The sequence below is a fragment of the Tamandua tetradactyla genome, chromosome 8, assembly GCF_023851605.1.
Source record: "Tamandua tetradactyla isolate mTamTet1 chromosome 8, mTamTet1.pri, whole genome shotgun sequence".
NCBI lineage: Eukaryota > Metazoa > Chordata > Mammalia > Pilosa > Myrmecophagidae > Tamandua > Tamandua tetradactyla.
In genome coordinates, this window is record NC_135334.1 from 91,837,515 (window position 1) to 91,850,564 (window position 13,050).

Consider the following 13,050-nt stretch of genomic DNA (forward strand, 5'->3'; position numbering starts at 1 on the left):
TTTTATAAGCTGATTTAAAGTATGATTATTTTTTAAAGCCAAAATTTGCTAAACTTTATTCTGTGCTTTATATCATATTTCCTGGATGAAAAATTGAGATCAAAACTGATTTTATCCATAGAATAAATAATCTATATGAATACAAATGACTTCAAGACAAGAAATTTAGGGTTTCAGATGCTCATCTTCCCAATATTTCACTCAATAAATATGGCCCTTATAAGTAGAAGCATTCCTGAAAAAAAGTAAATTGTGGTAGTAAAAAGGTTAATTTCTGTATAAAGTTTAGAGAATAATGCCAATAATGTTAAACACAAGTTAAAATTAGAAAATATAAAGAAACTTAGGTATATGACACAACAAGCATCATCTTTAAGAAATGATGAAGTATAAGTTACCCAGGTCTTAGTATTGTATCACAAAAATTTGATGCAATCCTCATTTTTCATGAGATGACATAGATAGACAGATAGACAGATGATAGATAGATAGATAGATAGATAGATAGATAGATAGATAGATAGATAGATAGATAGATAGATGGAACATCAGTCACTCTCATAAGTTATATATATTATACCTGGGCTCTTATACTAAGTGATGAGTGATCACAAAGACCTTCTTGAAGCATTTTCCTTTCTTCATCAGAGGGTACATATGTTTAAAAAGAAGAAATTAAAAGTTACTGGGCCTGCTGCCTGCTAGATATAGGATAAACGTTCTCTATGCATCATTTAATCTCCCCAACCACCACATTCATTTTACAGTTGAGGGAATTAAAATGCACAGAGGCAGTTTCATTTGTCCAGAGTCATACTAAGTTACAGAGATGGAAGTGAATCCATAGTCTACCACCCCAAGGTCAACTTGTTCTTTCCGCTATACTAGGTTCACTTTTATACCTACACTGTGTTTATGTTTATGCTATTCTCCACACCTAGAATTCCTTTCTGCTTCCTCTCAAGTAATCCATTCCTACTACTTCTTTCCAGGGTTCACCTATTTCAAAAGTATATTGGGTTTTCCCCATACTTCATTTAAAAGCCCCTGTTACAACAATTCGAGTTATACAATATATATCATTTCATAATTATTACATATATTTTTATGTAATGAGACCACTGCTACCATCTATATTACTACAATGTGCCAAAGGTATCACAAAATGGTTTCAGTGACAAACTACAACATGTATATTCCAACTCCATTCTATATCTCTCTATCTTCTCTCAACTTGACAGGAACTCTGTTATTATTGTTTCTATTACTCACTTCAACCAACCACCTTTTGCTTTCATGCTACTCTCTGGATCCCCAAATTTTTCTTCCTTCTCTACTTTCATTCTGTCTAACATTCTCATAATCCCAAACCACACTCTCTCATTCCCAACCCAAAATTCTATACCTAAAGATTTCATAAAAGTAGGAAGATACACTCATTTATTCATTTATACAACAAATATCTAAGCACTTACTATATTCTGGGAATGAGAGATAGATAGACAAGATAGATCTCATTTATCTAAGTGTTTACTATCTACCACAAGAGACAGACAAGTAAATCAAACTTCATAACATAGATTTGTAAGTGTCATAAGAAAAGTATGCAAAAGTGCTATAGGCACAAAAAATAGTAAGAAATCATCTAATGAGATGGTAGTACAAGAAAACTTTATATAGCAGAGGTTATATGGGCTAATGGATGCAAGCATAGGAAAAACATCTTTCATTGTGCCATCTTTTACTGTACAGTTTTAAAGTATGAAGCATTCTTAATATAGCGCATGCTTTACACACATTATATAATTTTCCTTACATATGTGGAGACTTCTGCTTCTGGCCAAGATGGAGTATTAGATTCACCCAGACAACTGAAATAACTAAAAAACTAGACAAAATATAAGGAACAACAGATTTATGACACTAGATAGCTGTCAGGAAAGAACAGTGATCCCTGAGGAAGGAGAAATAAATGGAGTGATTCCTATAATTGCCCCAGTTTACTACCTGAGGAGAAAAGTTACAGAGCCCAATGGTCTCAGTGAGTTGAGAAATGCAACTGGGAAACCAGGAAGGCTAAAGTGGCTAGAGTTTATAGGGCAGTGTAACAGAGAAGAGAGACCTGCACATAGAGTTCCAGAGATATACAAAGGGTTCCTTGGAAGAATTCAGGCATGTACTGATTGACACGTGGTTTAGGAAACTAAACAAGACTATGGAAAGAAACATTTGACAGGAGCAGAGGAAGCAATCCCCAGAGCTCAGACAAGGTCAGAAATACTTCATCTTCCTTTAGAGAATATACAAGCTCATAATGCAATGAGCATTGAGTAGAGTACCCAGAATAGTATTACCTCAGTACTGGGGAAAATTAGCCCTATACTAAAGGCTGTATTGTTTTCAATTGACAGAGCTTAAAGCAAGCATTGAAAGCATTAAAGCAAGTATTAAAAAGTGTTGATCAAACTGTTTCCAAACTGTACAGAGGCAGAGCCTTAGTACTTCAACTACGTACCAGATAAAAAGCTCAAAAATATTTGTGAGATATAAAAATATTCAATACTCAACAAGGTTAAATTCACAATTGCTGGCATCCAATAAAAACTACTACAATTTTATTTTCCTGTGGCTAATAAAGAGGAAAAAACAATCTAATCAAAGCTGATCCAGATGACACAGATGATAGAATCGATATTTAAACAGTTATTATAGGCGTCTTCCATTCTTTCAAGGAGATAGATGGAAAACTGAACACCTTAAGTGGAGAAATAAATTAAACAAAAAAGACCTGAATGCAACTTCTAGGTATAAAAATTACAATTTTCTCAAGATGAAAAATACATTGGGTGGAATTAAAAGCAGGTAGACACTGCAAGGCAAAAGATAGGCTAACTTGAAGACATATCAATGGAAACAATCCAAAATGAAACAATGAGAGAGAAAAGATTTTTTTAAAAAAATGAACAGATAATCAGTAACTGTAGGATAACTTCAAGCTGCCTAGTATACAAGTAATTGGAGTCAGAAAAGGAAAGAGTGAACATACACACAAAAAAATTTGGAAGAAATAAAGGCCAAAACTTTTCCAGATATTATAAAAACTATAAACTCATGTGTGCTGCCTTGAAACTATTATGTAACCCAGAAAAGCCATGTTCTTCTCATCTAATCTTATGGGGGCATAACTATTGTTGGGTGGGACCATTTGATTAGGTTGTTTCCATGGAGATGTGACCCACCCAATGCAAGGTTGCTCTTAATCCTTTTACTGTAGCCCTGTATGAAGCAAATAAAAGGGAGAAAACATAGAGAGAGCTCAGAACTGACACAGAGAGCAGAGAGATGAAACCAAGAGACACAGACATTTGGAGATGCTAAGCTAAAAGATGAGACCCCAGTTTGCCCCAGAGAAGTTAAGTGAGGAACCACAGATGCTTAGAGAGAAGGACACTGGAATCAGAAGCTGAAAGCAATGAATCAGGAGCAAAGACCAGCCACATGCCCTCTCAACTGACAGAGGTGTTCCAGATGCTGACGGTCTTTCTTCAAAGTCAAGGCATATTTCTCTGGATGCCTTAATTTGGACATTTTCATGGCCTTAGAAAGTAAATTTGTAACCTAATAAATTCCCTTTGTAAAAGCCAATTCATTTCTAGTATATTGCATTCCAGTAGCTTTAACAAACTGAAACACCACAGATGTAAGAATCTCAAAGAACCCCCATCTCAAAAAACACTAAGAAAACTACAATAAGGCATTGACAATCAAATTGCTTAAAACAAATAACCAAGAGACGATCTTAAAAGCACCCAGAGGAATATGACACTTAAAATTAAAATTTTTGGAAAAACAAGTTGAAGGACCTATAACAGATAGACATATCTTACAAGAAATGTTAAAGGAAGTCCTTCAGGCAGAAGGTAATGTTACCAGATGAAAATCTAAATCTACACAAAGGAATGAAGAGCAACAAAAATGGTAAATATATGGATAAATATATAAGAGTTTTTCCTATTCTTTAAATGTCTTTTAAAAGATTATGGACTATTCAAAGCAAAAATAACAATTTACTTCGAGGTTTATAATATATTTGTATGACAACGTAGAAGTGATATATATGACAACAATAGTAAAGGCTAGAAAGAAGAAATGGTAGTATAACACTGTAAAGTTCTTATACAATATATGAACTGGAATAATATTAGTCTAAGCAAGCTGTATAGATTTGTTAAAAATCCTATAGCAACAACTAAGCTATAATCAATCAAGGAATTATAACTGATAAGCTAACAAAGGACTTGAAATTGAATTATAAACAACCTAAATTAATTAAAATGATAAAAGGAAATGGAATAATGAAAAGATGGGACAAAAAGAAAACAAAGAGCAAGATTGTACATTAAAAATAAAGACATAGGAGACTTCCAAGGACGATGGGTATTCTAGGACTCAGTCCTTCCACCAAAACAACAATTAAACAGGTAGGAACTGTCTGAAACAACTATTTTGAAACTCTAGAGGTGAGAATAACACTGTACAGCATTCAGGGAAGAGCAGAAGGAATAGGCTGATAAACTACAGAAAAGAATATTAAATTGTTCTCTCCATGTATGGCTACCAGCGCCCATCCTCCACTCTCACAGCTGGCTGCTTTTAGCTAGATATTGCCAATTACAACAGGTGCCAAATCCCAACCAAAATCATTCCTGTTAACCCTAAAGAACACCCAGGGCTCTATCTGAGATTCTACAAAAGTTACACGCATTAATATTATTTTACAGAAATCTACAATTTCCAGATGGTCCTTAGGCCAGGCCGATAAGCCCTGAAACCCAGAGAGATCATCCTCTCCAAGAACATCAACTAGTTTCATCCCCCTGTCCCATATTATCAACACTACTTTCTAACATAAAATTTATAAGGGGCATAGCCCAAATACCCCTAAAGATTGGGGGAAAGATCAAAGAAGAAGACATTTTAACAGAGAAAAATAGGATTTAATAAATGAATACATCTGATGAATCATTTGATATTTCTTTTAGTTTCCAGTGTCTTGGTGCAGCTAGAAGGAAAAACCTAAAATTATGGCCCTATAATCCACACCAAACTCTGAAATCTGTTATATAACTATTTGTTACAATGTACTTTGAAATTTTTATTTCTTTTTGTATATATATTTCACAATAAAAAATGTTGAAAAAAGACGAGGCAAGGATAAAGAGCTCGGTGTGTCAGGAGTTTAAGTCCTTACATTTGAGTGGAAGATAGAAGACAGCCAGCCACTTTAGCTCTCCAAGAAAGAGCAATGGCTAAAGGGTTTCCCAGGGAGGAACCACTACGTTTTGAATCAATCACTTTTTTTATCTTCATTTTTATATATGTGTATTTCATCTCCTCCTACAAATAGATTTTAAATTCCTTGGGGATTAATTTTTCTTTTCCTATTTTAAATTCCATATTGTATACTGAAGAATCCTTAATTGATATTCTTATTGAGGGAATGAATAAACGAATAAATTAACATTAGTGTTAGTCTGAATGATAATATGAATCCTCCACAGTCAACTTGATTTTAAGCCATTTTCTTGAAAAAGAATTTTTTTTTTTACTTTTATTTCAATAAACCTCTTCTCACTTGTGAACGTATTTCTCTGCACTATTTCCTCTTGCTTTGAAAGAGACAAATAGTGAAGGTCTGTATCCTAAGTATATTTGCTGTAACTGTATTGTCTATGGACAAGGACAGAAGGTGGCAATATAATCAGGAAGTTATATAGTCATCACTTTGAGAGTTTTATAAGTAACTAAACACACCTGTTTTATTCCTCACACATGTCATGTACTAATCTCCATGTAAAAACCACCTGAGAGGAATGCCATAATCTCAAGTATCTCCACTTTTCTCACATTCAAAGTGGCCAAGTTTACTTTATGCTTCTGAAATCAACCCAACCTTGTCTGTGCACTTTAACTCCTAGTGTTAGTATCTGTTATGCTAATGTTCTGTCTCTAAAAAAATTCAAGCAGCAAAAATGAGGTTAATGGAAAGGGCCCACTGCAAACCAAGCCCAGTGCCTAGCACCCAGCAAGTTAAAAACTCCTTTGATTGAGTCTACCTCCTCTCACAAATTCTCTCTGAATAACAATACCAAACCTCTCCTCGAGGAAATAACTCAGCAGAGCATGCTACAATCACTGGGCCCTTTACTGAAAATTAACTTAGCAGAAAAAGGACCTAAATTAAGGGACAATCTCAGAAAAAGTAAAGAGAAAAATTCACCCTCTTTGCATGGGAGGAAACAGATACCCAAAAATCCCATGAATTGAGATCTGCATGCTAGAGAGAACTGTTAACATTAAGATGGTTACAGTATTCCATTACAATTCATGGCATTCATTCTCAGACTAAGGTGTACCAGTTCTGTGACCAAATATATGAGGTGTTCCGAGACAGCTAAACCTGTGGAAATTTTATCAGATAAATTCACAGTCAAGCATATATTGAAATGAAATAATACCCTGCTGAAGTGCTGGAGTAGAAAAAAGAGGGGTCCTAAAGTCAAATTATATTTAAAGATAATTCTGCCTTTTTCTTCTTCCTTCCCTTTATCTTTATTTCTGTTCATTTATTCAATAAGCACTTATTAAGAACTTACTATGTGTCAGACACTGTACTAGAAATTGGGTATACAAATTTGAACAACACAATCATGGTCTCTGCCCTGGCAGAGCTTTTAGTCTAATAAAGAACATAGGCATTAAATAAACACACAAATATATGATAATTACCAATCACTTTAAGTGCTATGAAGGCAAAGATAAATCAGAATTAATACAGAAAATAATTGAAGAACTCAAGACATGATCAGCATCAAGAATTGAGGCTAAATCATTCTACGTGGAAGAATTGTCAGAGAAACAGAACTAAGGAATTTTCTTATGATTGGTAAGTATACGGCTGTACAGAATATCCTATTGTAAGGGATATTTCTAAACACATAAAAATTCTCCTGATCGTAGTTACAATGAATGAGACCTTCCTAAAAGTCTTCACATAAAATATTAGGTGTGATACATAGGTGATTTTTTTTTATATAGCTATATTAATCTTTACCCAAATAAAGCAAAATAGTTCTAATTGATTTTTACCTAAGAGGCACCAACTTACTAAAATTCCTACAGTTGTATTTAACATGTATTGAATTTATATCATTAGATTTGAAACATATTAGGGAGAAAAAAAAACTGTAGAACTCCTATTGTTAGTACTGGCTGTTCCAAACAAGTATTTCTACATCTTAAAAAAAAGTCCTCAAATCCATTTTCTCAATTGACAAAAATCTCCTATTTCAATCATCTCTTATTTCACTTATTTTTCTCCCTTTTTTCTCCTCTCTCAATTACTGCAATGAAGTTGGCGGGACAGGTATTCCTTCCATTTCTTCAGCAATATATTCTCTTCAAAAAGCTCCAGACACTCAAAGCTTTCTTAAAGTCAACTGTCTTGTCTACACCTTCTCAGCCTGTGCCCAAATACTGCCTCTCAGTTATCTGTTTTATGATTGGAAGTCCAGAGTAAAACACACAGTAACCAGTCACAAAATCAACATAATCAGTGGCTTCCAGCTTCTACATATCACTACTACCATGGAGAGAGCCCAGAATGTTTCCATCCCTTAAAGCATCAGTCATTTAATGAATCTATTCTTACTGCTGTATCAGAGATCAAATTGCATGAGACCCATCTCACCTCAAAAAATCCAGTATAGTTGATGTTGTTATATATACATAATAATAGAAGAAAATAATATTTATTCCATTTGGATTTCTTATATCTAGATTCTTCTTCACTTTGTTCACTGAAACTCAGAACATTAGTGGCAATAATGAAAACCAAGCCATAGACTCACTAACCTGACAGTTTTAGGACAACAAGTATCTATATTGTGTCTAAGGCAGGCAGTTTTAGGAGGTATAGACTTGGCTTCCATTAATACTATTGCTTAATTATCTACTATGCCAGGATCGAAAAGGGAAAAATAATAATTAACTGCCAAACATGACTTTTTGTTCTGCTTGTGTTTCTGAGCAACGTATAAAAGAACCCAGAAGCCAAATAAAAATAGAAAACCTGTCTATATCCATGAATTCTTTTATCTAAGTTTATGTGAAACTGCAGGTTGAAAAGAAAAAGAGTAACTCCATTATAGTTTATATCCAAAGAAACCTCCACCATCATAAACTCTACTAACATTTCTAGTTTTAAGCCCTTAGGATAGACACCATCTTTTCTCTTGTAAGCACTGTGCCAAGCCCTCAGTGCTAATCAAATAATAAAAACAAGCATGTCATCATATGAACAAACTTTTTTCTTGACTGATTAAACCTTAAGAATAAGTCCTTTTTGCCTGTCATCAATAGAAGCTGATGCTTTGGAAATTAATTTTTATACTATAATTGCCTCATGTTTTTGAGAAACACCAGTAAAAATTATATAGGTGATATACACAGGAAGGGTGACAGAGAGGAATGGGGGAGGGAAGGGAGAGAGGATGCAGAAAAGTTTTATCATTACTGGCAATATTTAACTCACATTTTGATGCTTTGGAGCCAGCAAAAAAATGGTGACATGATAACAGTGTCCATCTATACTCCAAAATAACATAAAATATGTACTTCAGATTAAACTCTATGCTCAGAGTGATAAGTAGAGTCAAGTGCACCACAAAATAAATTAGATTTTGTTGATTATTCAATCTTTATAAACCAAATAAAATATTTCTGCTAAATACTTGAGTAATTGACTTTACTTTTTCCTGAATAATAGATTATATTTCATATCTTATGGATCCCTATATATTTTTAAATGGCTTGTTGAATATAATTTGTGCATTTATTGACACTACTTCACTACTTTATATTTGAGACGACCACCTAATTCCAATAATGGAACTCCTAATACAGTTAGTTCCTTTACATATTAATGAAAGCTACATAAGAATACTGGAAAATTATTAAGCCTATTTTCTTGGTTAAAAACAAGTTCATGAAACAACTTTTTGAAGGAATATTTGAATTTACTACAGCTCTTAGCAAACTGTCCCCAATCCCCATATTGTTACCTATCTCAAGTTAAGAAGAATTCTTCTCCAATGGGCACTGAATTATTTTAATGTTAACTCTTGTGCAGCTCTACTCCACCTTCAAATGTAGCCAGAAAATTCAGGTTTACTACAATACTATAAATATGTGAAAGAACCTTTATAACATCTAAAAAAGACCTGTTGGCACTATATTAGTTTAAAGAAAAACCTAAATTGAATACTACTGCAAAACCTTAATATTTTATCTAGTTGCCAAAAGAATTACAATAATTATTTCCCCATAATGTGTAAGTTATCTTGAAGGCTACACTATTGTTGTGTAGGATTTGTAATAAGTCCCTAAAATGTCATTGTTAATTAGTGATTTTTTTCAATATAAATAAATAAATATGCTAACTTCACTATAACTGAAGTTATATAACTACAATTTAGTTATAGTTCGTTATAACTATCACTGTCCTATGATCAAAGGAGTGGATAAACATTATTAAAAGATCATTCTGCTTCTTTAGGAAATCAGCTTCCTTAATCAGCATCAAACATGGATCCACCTCACACCACATTCTGCTCTATAGTGCATATCATGATTGTGAGGTTCTGGTAAAACATTCAAACAGAATCAATAAGCTCTTCTTCTATATTCCTTTATAAACCATGACCAAATTTTTAGAGTTGAAAAGTAAACCAAGATCAAATTTAGACATATTGTTTGAAATTAGCGAAGATGAAACACTTCAGTGCCTGACAAAAGCCCTGATTTTGAGTAGGTTTTTGACTTCCTTGAAATGCCTAGCTCAGGCTATGTATTTTTATGCTTGCAGATATTGTCATGTTTCTCATTTAAGATTATGACACAACAACTTATTCTGAAATTTTAAAAATCTTCCACTGCTCATGTTTTAAGTGCTTCATGACTATTACTGATAATTGAGCAATTAAGTTGAAATTACCAAATGTGCTGTGATGGCACAAAATATGTAGTAAGCAACATGAAAGAATAGAGAACAGAGGAACTTGGTACAGTGAAAAAGTAGCAAAGGGCAAAATAGGCATGATAATATTAATAGTATTAAGTTTTAATGGCCCCTGGTTTATGGTTTAATGAAACAAATTCAGAGTATTTCAAACTTTTTAGAGTAGTTTGTTCTGGTGCTAAAAAGGGAGTTTCTCTCTAACTGGCCTTGTGTAATACTCAGGGGTCAGTCTAAAAAGAAAGTGTGGGAGTTTCATTAGACAACAAACACAAAACAATTAGGTTAAAATCATGACAGGCAGATTCTCAAGAAATACAAGCTTGCAAAAAATAGATATAAGGTCTTACTTTAAGAGTAAGACAGACAAAGCAAAAAGTCCTAGAGCTACAGAGGATCTCAAGAAGGCATCAAGCTATTGTGGACATATTTTGTGGACACCAAAAATTAAAATATGTGGGTTGAGATCAAGACAGAAAGATGAAACTCAGCTATACTGGAAAAACCAGAATTTTTTTTCACTGGTCATCTCACCAAGCTATCTAATTCTGGATAAAACCACAGTGTGACAGTGGAGAGTACTTTTTTGTGCTTAAATGTAGCTAATGAAGCAAATTCCAAAAACTTAAATCCTACCTTGTTTCAGTGGTTAGCTTTTTAAAGTTTTGAAAGGAAAACTAACAATTTAGAAAGTCAGAGAAGGAAAAGAAATTCAAAACTACAGCAAATAAAGAACACTATTAAAATCTTTTTTTCCTCAAAATTTTCCATCAATATTGCCCAAGACACCACTAGCAGATTAAAAATAGGTCTGGTTGTCCTTTTAGGTATAAAATAGAAACGCAACGTGCACAGAGCAGAAAGAACAAATACGTAAGGACAAGCATATAAAACTTAAAAGCTTAGAATGTAATGGACATACACAGTCAGATTAGCAAACTGCTTTCAATTAAAATAGATTTCTGGCCATAGTTCACACATGTATAATAGCTGTGTGTATTAATGTAGATGCTTCAAATGTCAGTATATCTCTAATTAACATGAGCACACAACTATAAAACTGAGGAGGCACAATTTTAAATTCCTTACATTCTCAGCATTAATGCTTTCATGGGGCAGCTCCCGTTGTCATGGAAAATGGCATTCAAGCCCTATTTGTGGATTTTCACAGCTCATCTTTTTTATTTACTTGCTCTATGTCAAGATTAGCCTGGAATAATATTTTTTAAAGATAATGCACTTAGACCTACTTGTTTTTAAAATCACAGATATTTTCACTAAGGGAGCTTTGGTCTGAACTATGCTTAATTTGAAAAGATCCCCTAACATTTTAAAATACCGCAAAGACATTAATTTTTGATTCTTTTTCTTTATTTCCTAAAAATCTATGCAATTCAAAAAATTTCAGCTGAAGCATGACATATGGCAGTCTTGGACATAGGAGATAGAAAAATATCAGAGAGTAGCAAAAGGCCTAGGAACATGAGAAAAATCAAGTGGCAGAGGGCTCTCTACAATCTCCTCCCTGATTGACTCTTTCTGAACTTTCCAAAATTATTTATATAGCAACCAAGTGAGGATTGAGATAGTGATGGAAACACCACCAGAAAGAGAGCTAAAAATCCTCTCTTAGAGAGAGTATAGCTTAGTGTCATGGATAGAGTATTAAATTTACATTGTAAATCCCTAGGTTTGAGCCACACTATTATGCAAAAATGAATAAAATTCTACCAACCTCTGAGAGATTTATGAAATTCAGTAATTAATGTCTACAAAATCAAGTTTTAAACCAACTTAAGATACGTAATTATTAATGCCTCAAGCTGGGGGGTTAAGCAATAATCCCTTTTTGTATCAGATACCCAAACACTTGGCAGAGGCCTCAAGAGAAAGATTACTAGAGACCATGAACAGAGACAGAATTTTATAAAAAGGAAGTAATCATCAAATAAAAAAGCTTGGGTGTGGTGCAAGGGTAGTTAACTGGTTAGAATGCCAGCCTTTCATGCGGGAGACCCGGGTTCGATTCCCGAACCAAGCACCATAAAAAAAAAAAAAGCTTGGGTAACCTGAAGAAGCAGCTTCTCTAATGAACTATGTTTTTTTGTCCTTAACCAATTACACAATTTTTAATTAAAGATAAAATTAAAGTGTAGAATATTAACATGCAAAACAATGTCTTTTTATACACTGCCTACTTTGGAGAAAGAGAAGAGTAGTTTTAATTTTTTTTAAGACAAAAAAAAAAACACCCCAAAAAACTATATTAAGATACAGCCTCTGAAAAGATAATGATTTTCCTTCACAATGCTTTCCTCTTCTGACCTGGGTAATAGATGTGAGTAGGTAAATTCTAATCGGTTCTCACACACCTTTGGTGTGGCCCATTCATTATAGATGTGCAAAATAATATCCCACCCTCCTTATCTCACAGACTGGCTTCTGCACACCTTATTAAGAAACCTTCCCATAGCCATGAGGTATAACTTTCTTCCTTAGATCATGTAGCAAATAAACAGTTTCAGGACATGGAAATTAAGGTTTCTAAAAGAAACTGTCTAAAAGAAGCCATTGTCACTGATCCCAATTGCTTGTTCTTAGCAAGTCTAGAACTAGATAAATATTTCTATTTTTTTACCTGCTTCATCAGTCAGTGTAAGTAGTGGACACTTTCTTCAACAATTAAAAGAAGTAGGAACCCAAGAATTCCAGATCCCATGCTTATCTCATTTGATTTCTCTTCATCATAGCATCCTGCTGCATTTCTTTTAAAAGAAGGTTTTATAGTCAGGAAATGCCCCTGATCAAACCTGAAATCAGTCCATGCCCTAAATTAACCCGCAGACATTCTTAGAACTGGAAAGTAACTGCTTTAGGCCTATGTGAAAGATATAACCTATGCCTATGTGATCAGACAAAAACTGACTAGAGGTTTGTTTTTTAGTTGAATTCTAGAAATAACCATATGAAAGCTA

The 13,050-nt window shown here is 33.7% G+C and overlaps 1 protein-coding gene across 7 annotated transcripts in view; it reads right to left on the reverse strand.

Moving 5' to 3' along the window:
- SOX6 (SRY-box transcription factor 6) overlaps nt 1–13,050 on the reverse strand; it is a 602,540-nt gene that overhangs the window by 469,334 nt on the left and 120,156 nt on the right. For 2 of the 7 annotated variants that reach the window (XM_077114102.1, XM_077114101.1), the window contains exon 3: nt 12,714–12,840. The exons of the other annotated variants lie outside the window; for them this stretch is intronic. The gene's annotated coding sequence lies outside the window, so the exon portion shown is untranslated. The remainder of the gene's footprint in view (nt 1–12,713; nt 12,841–13,050) is intronic. 7 annotated transcript variants of the gene reach the window in all.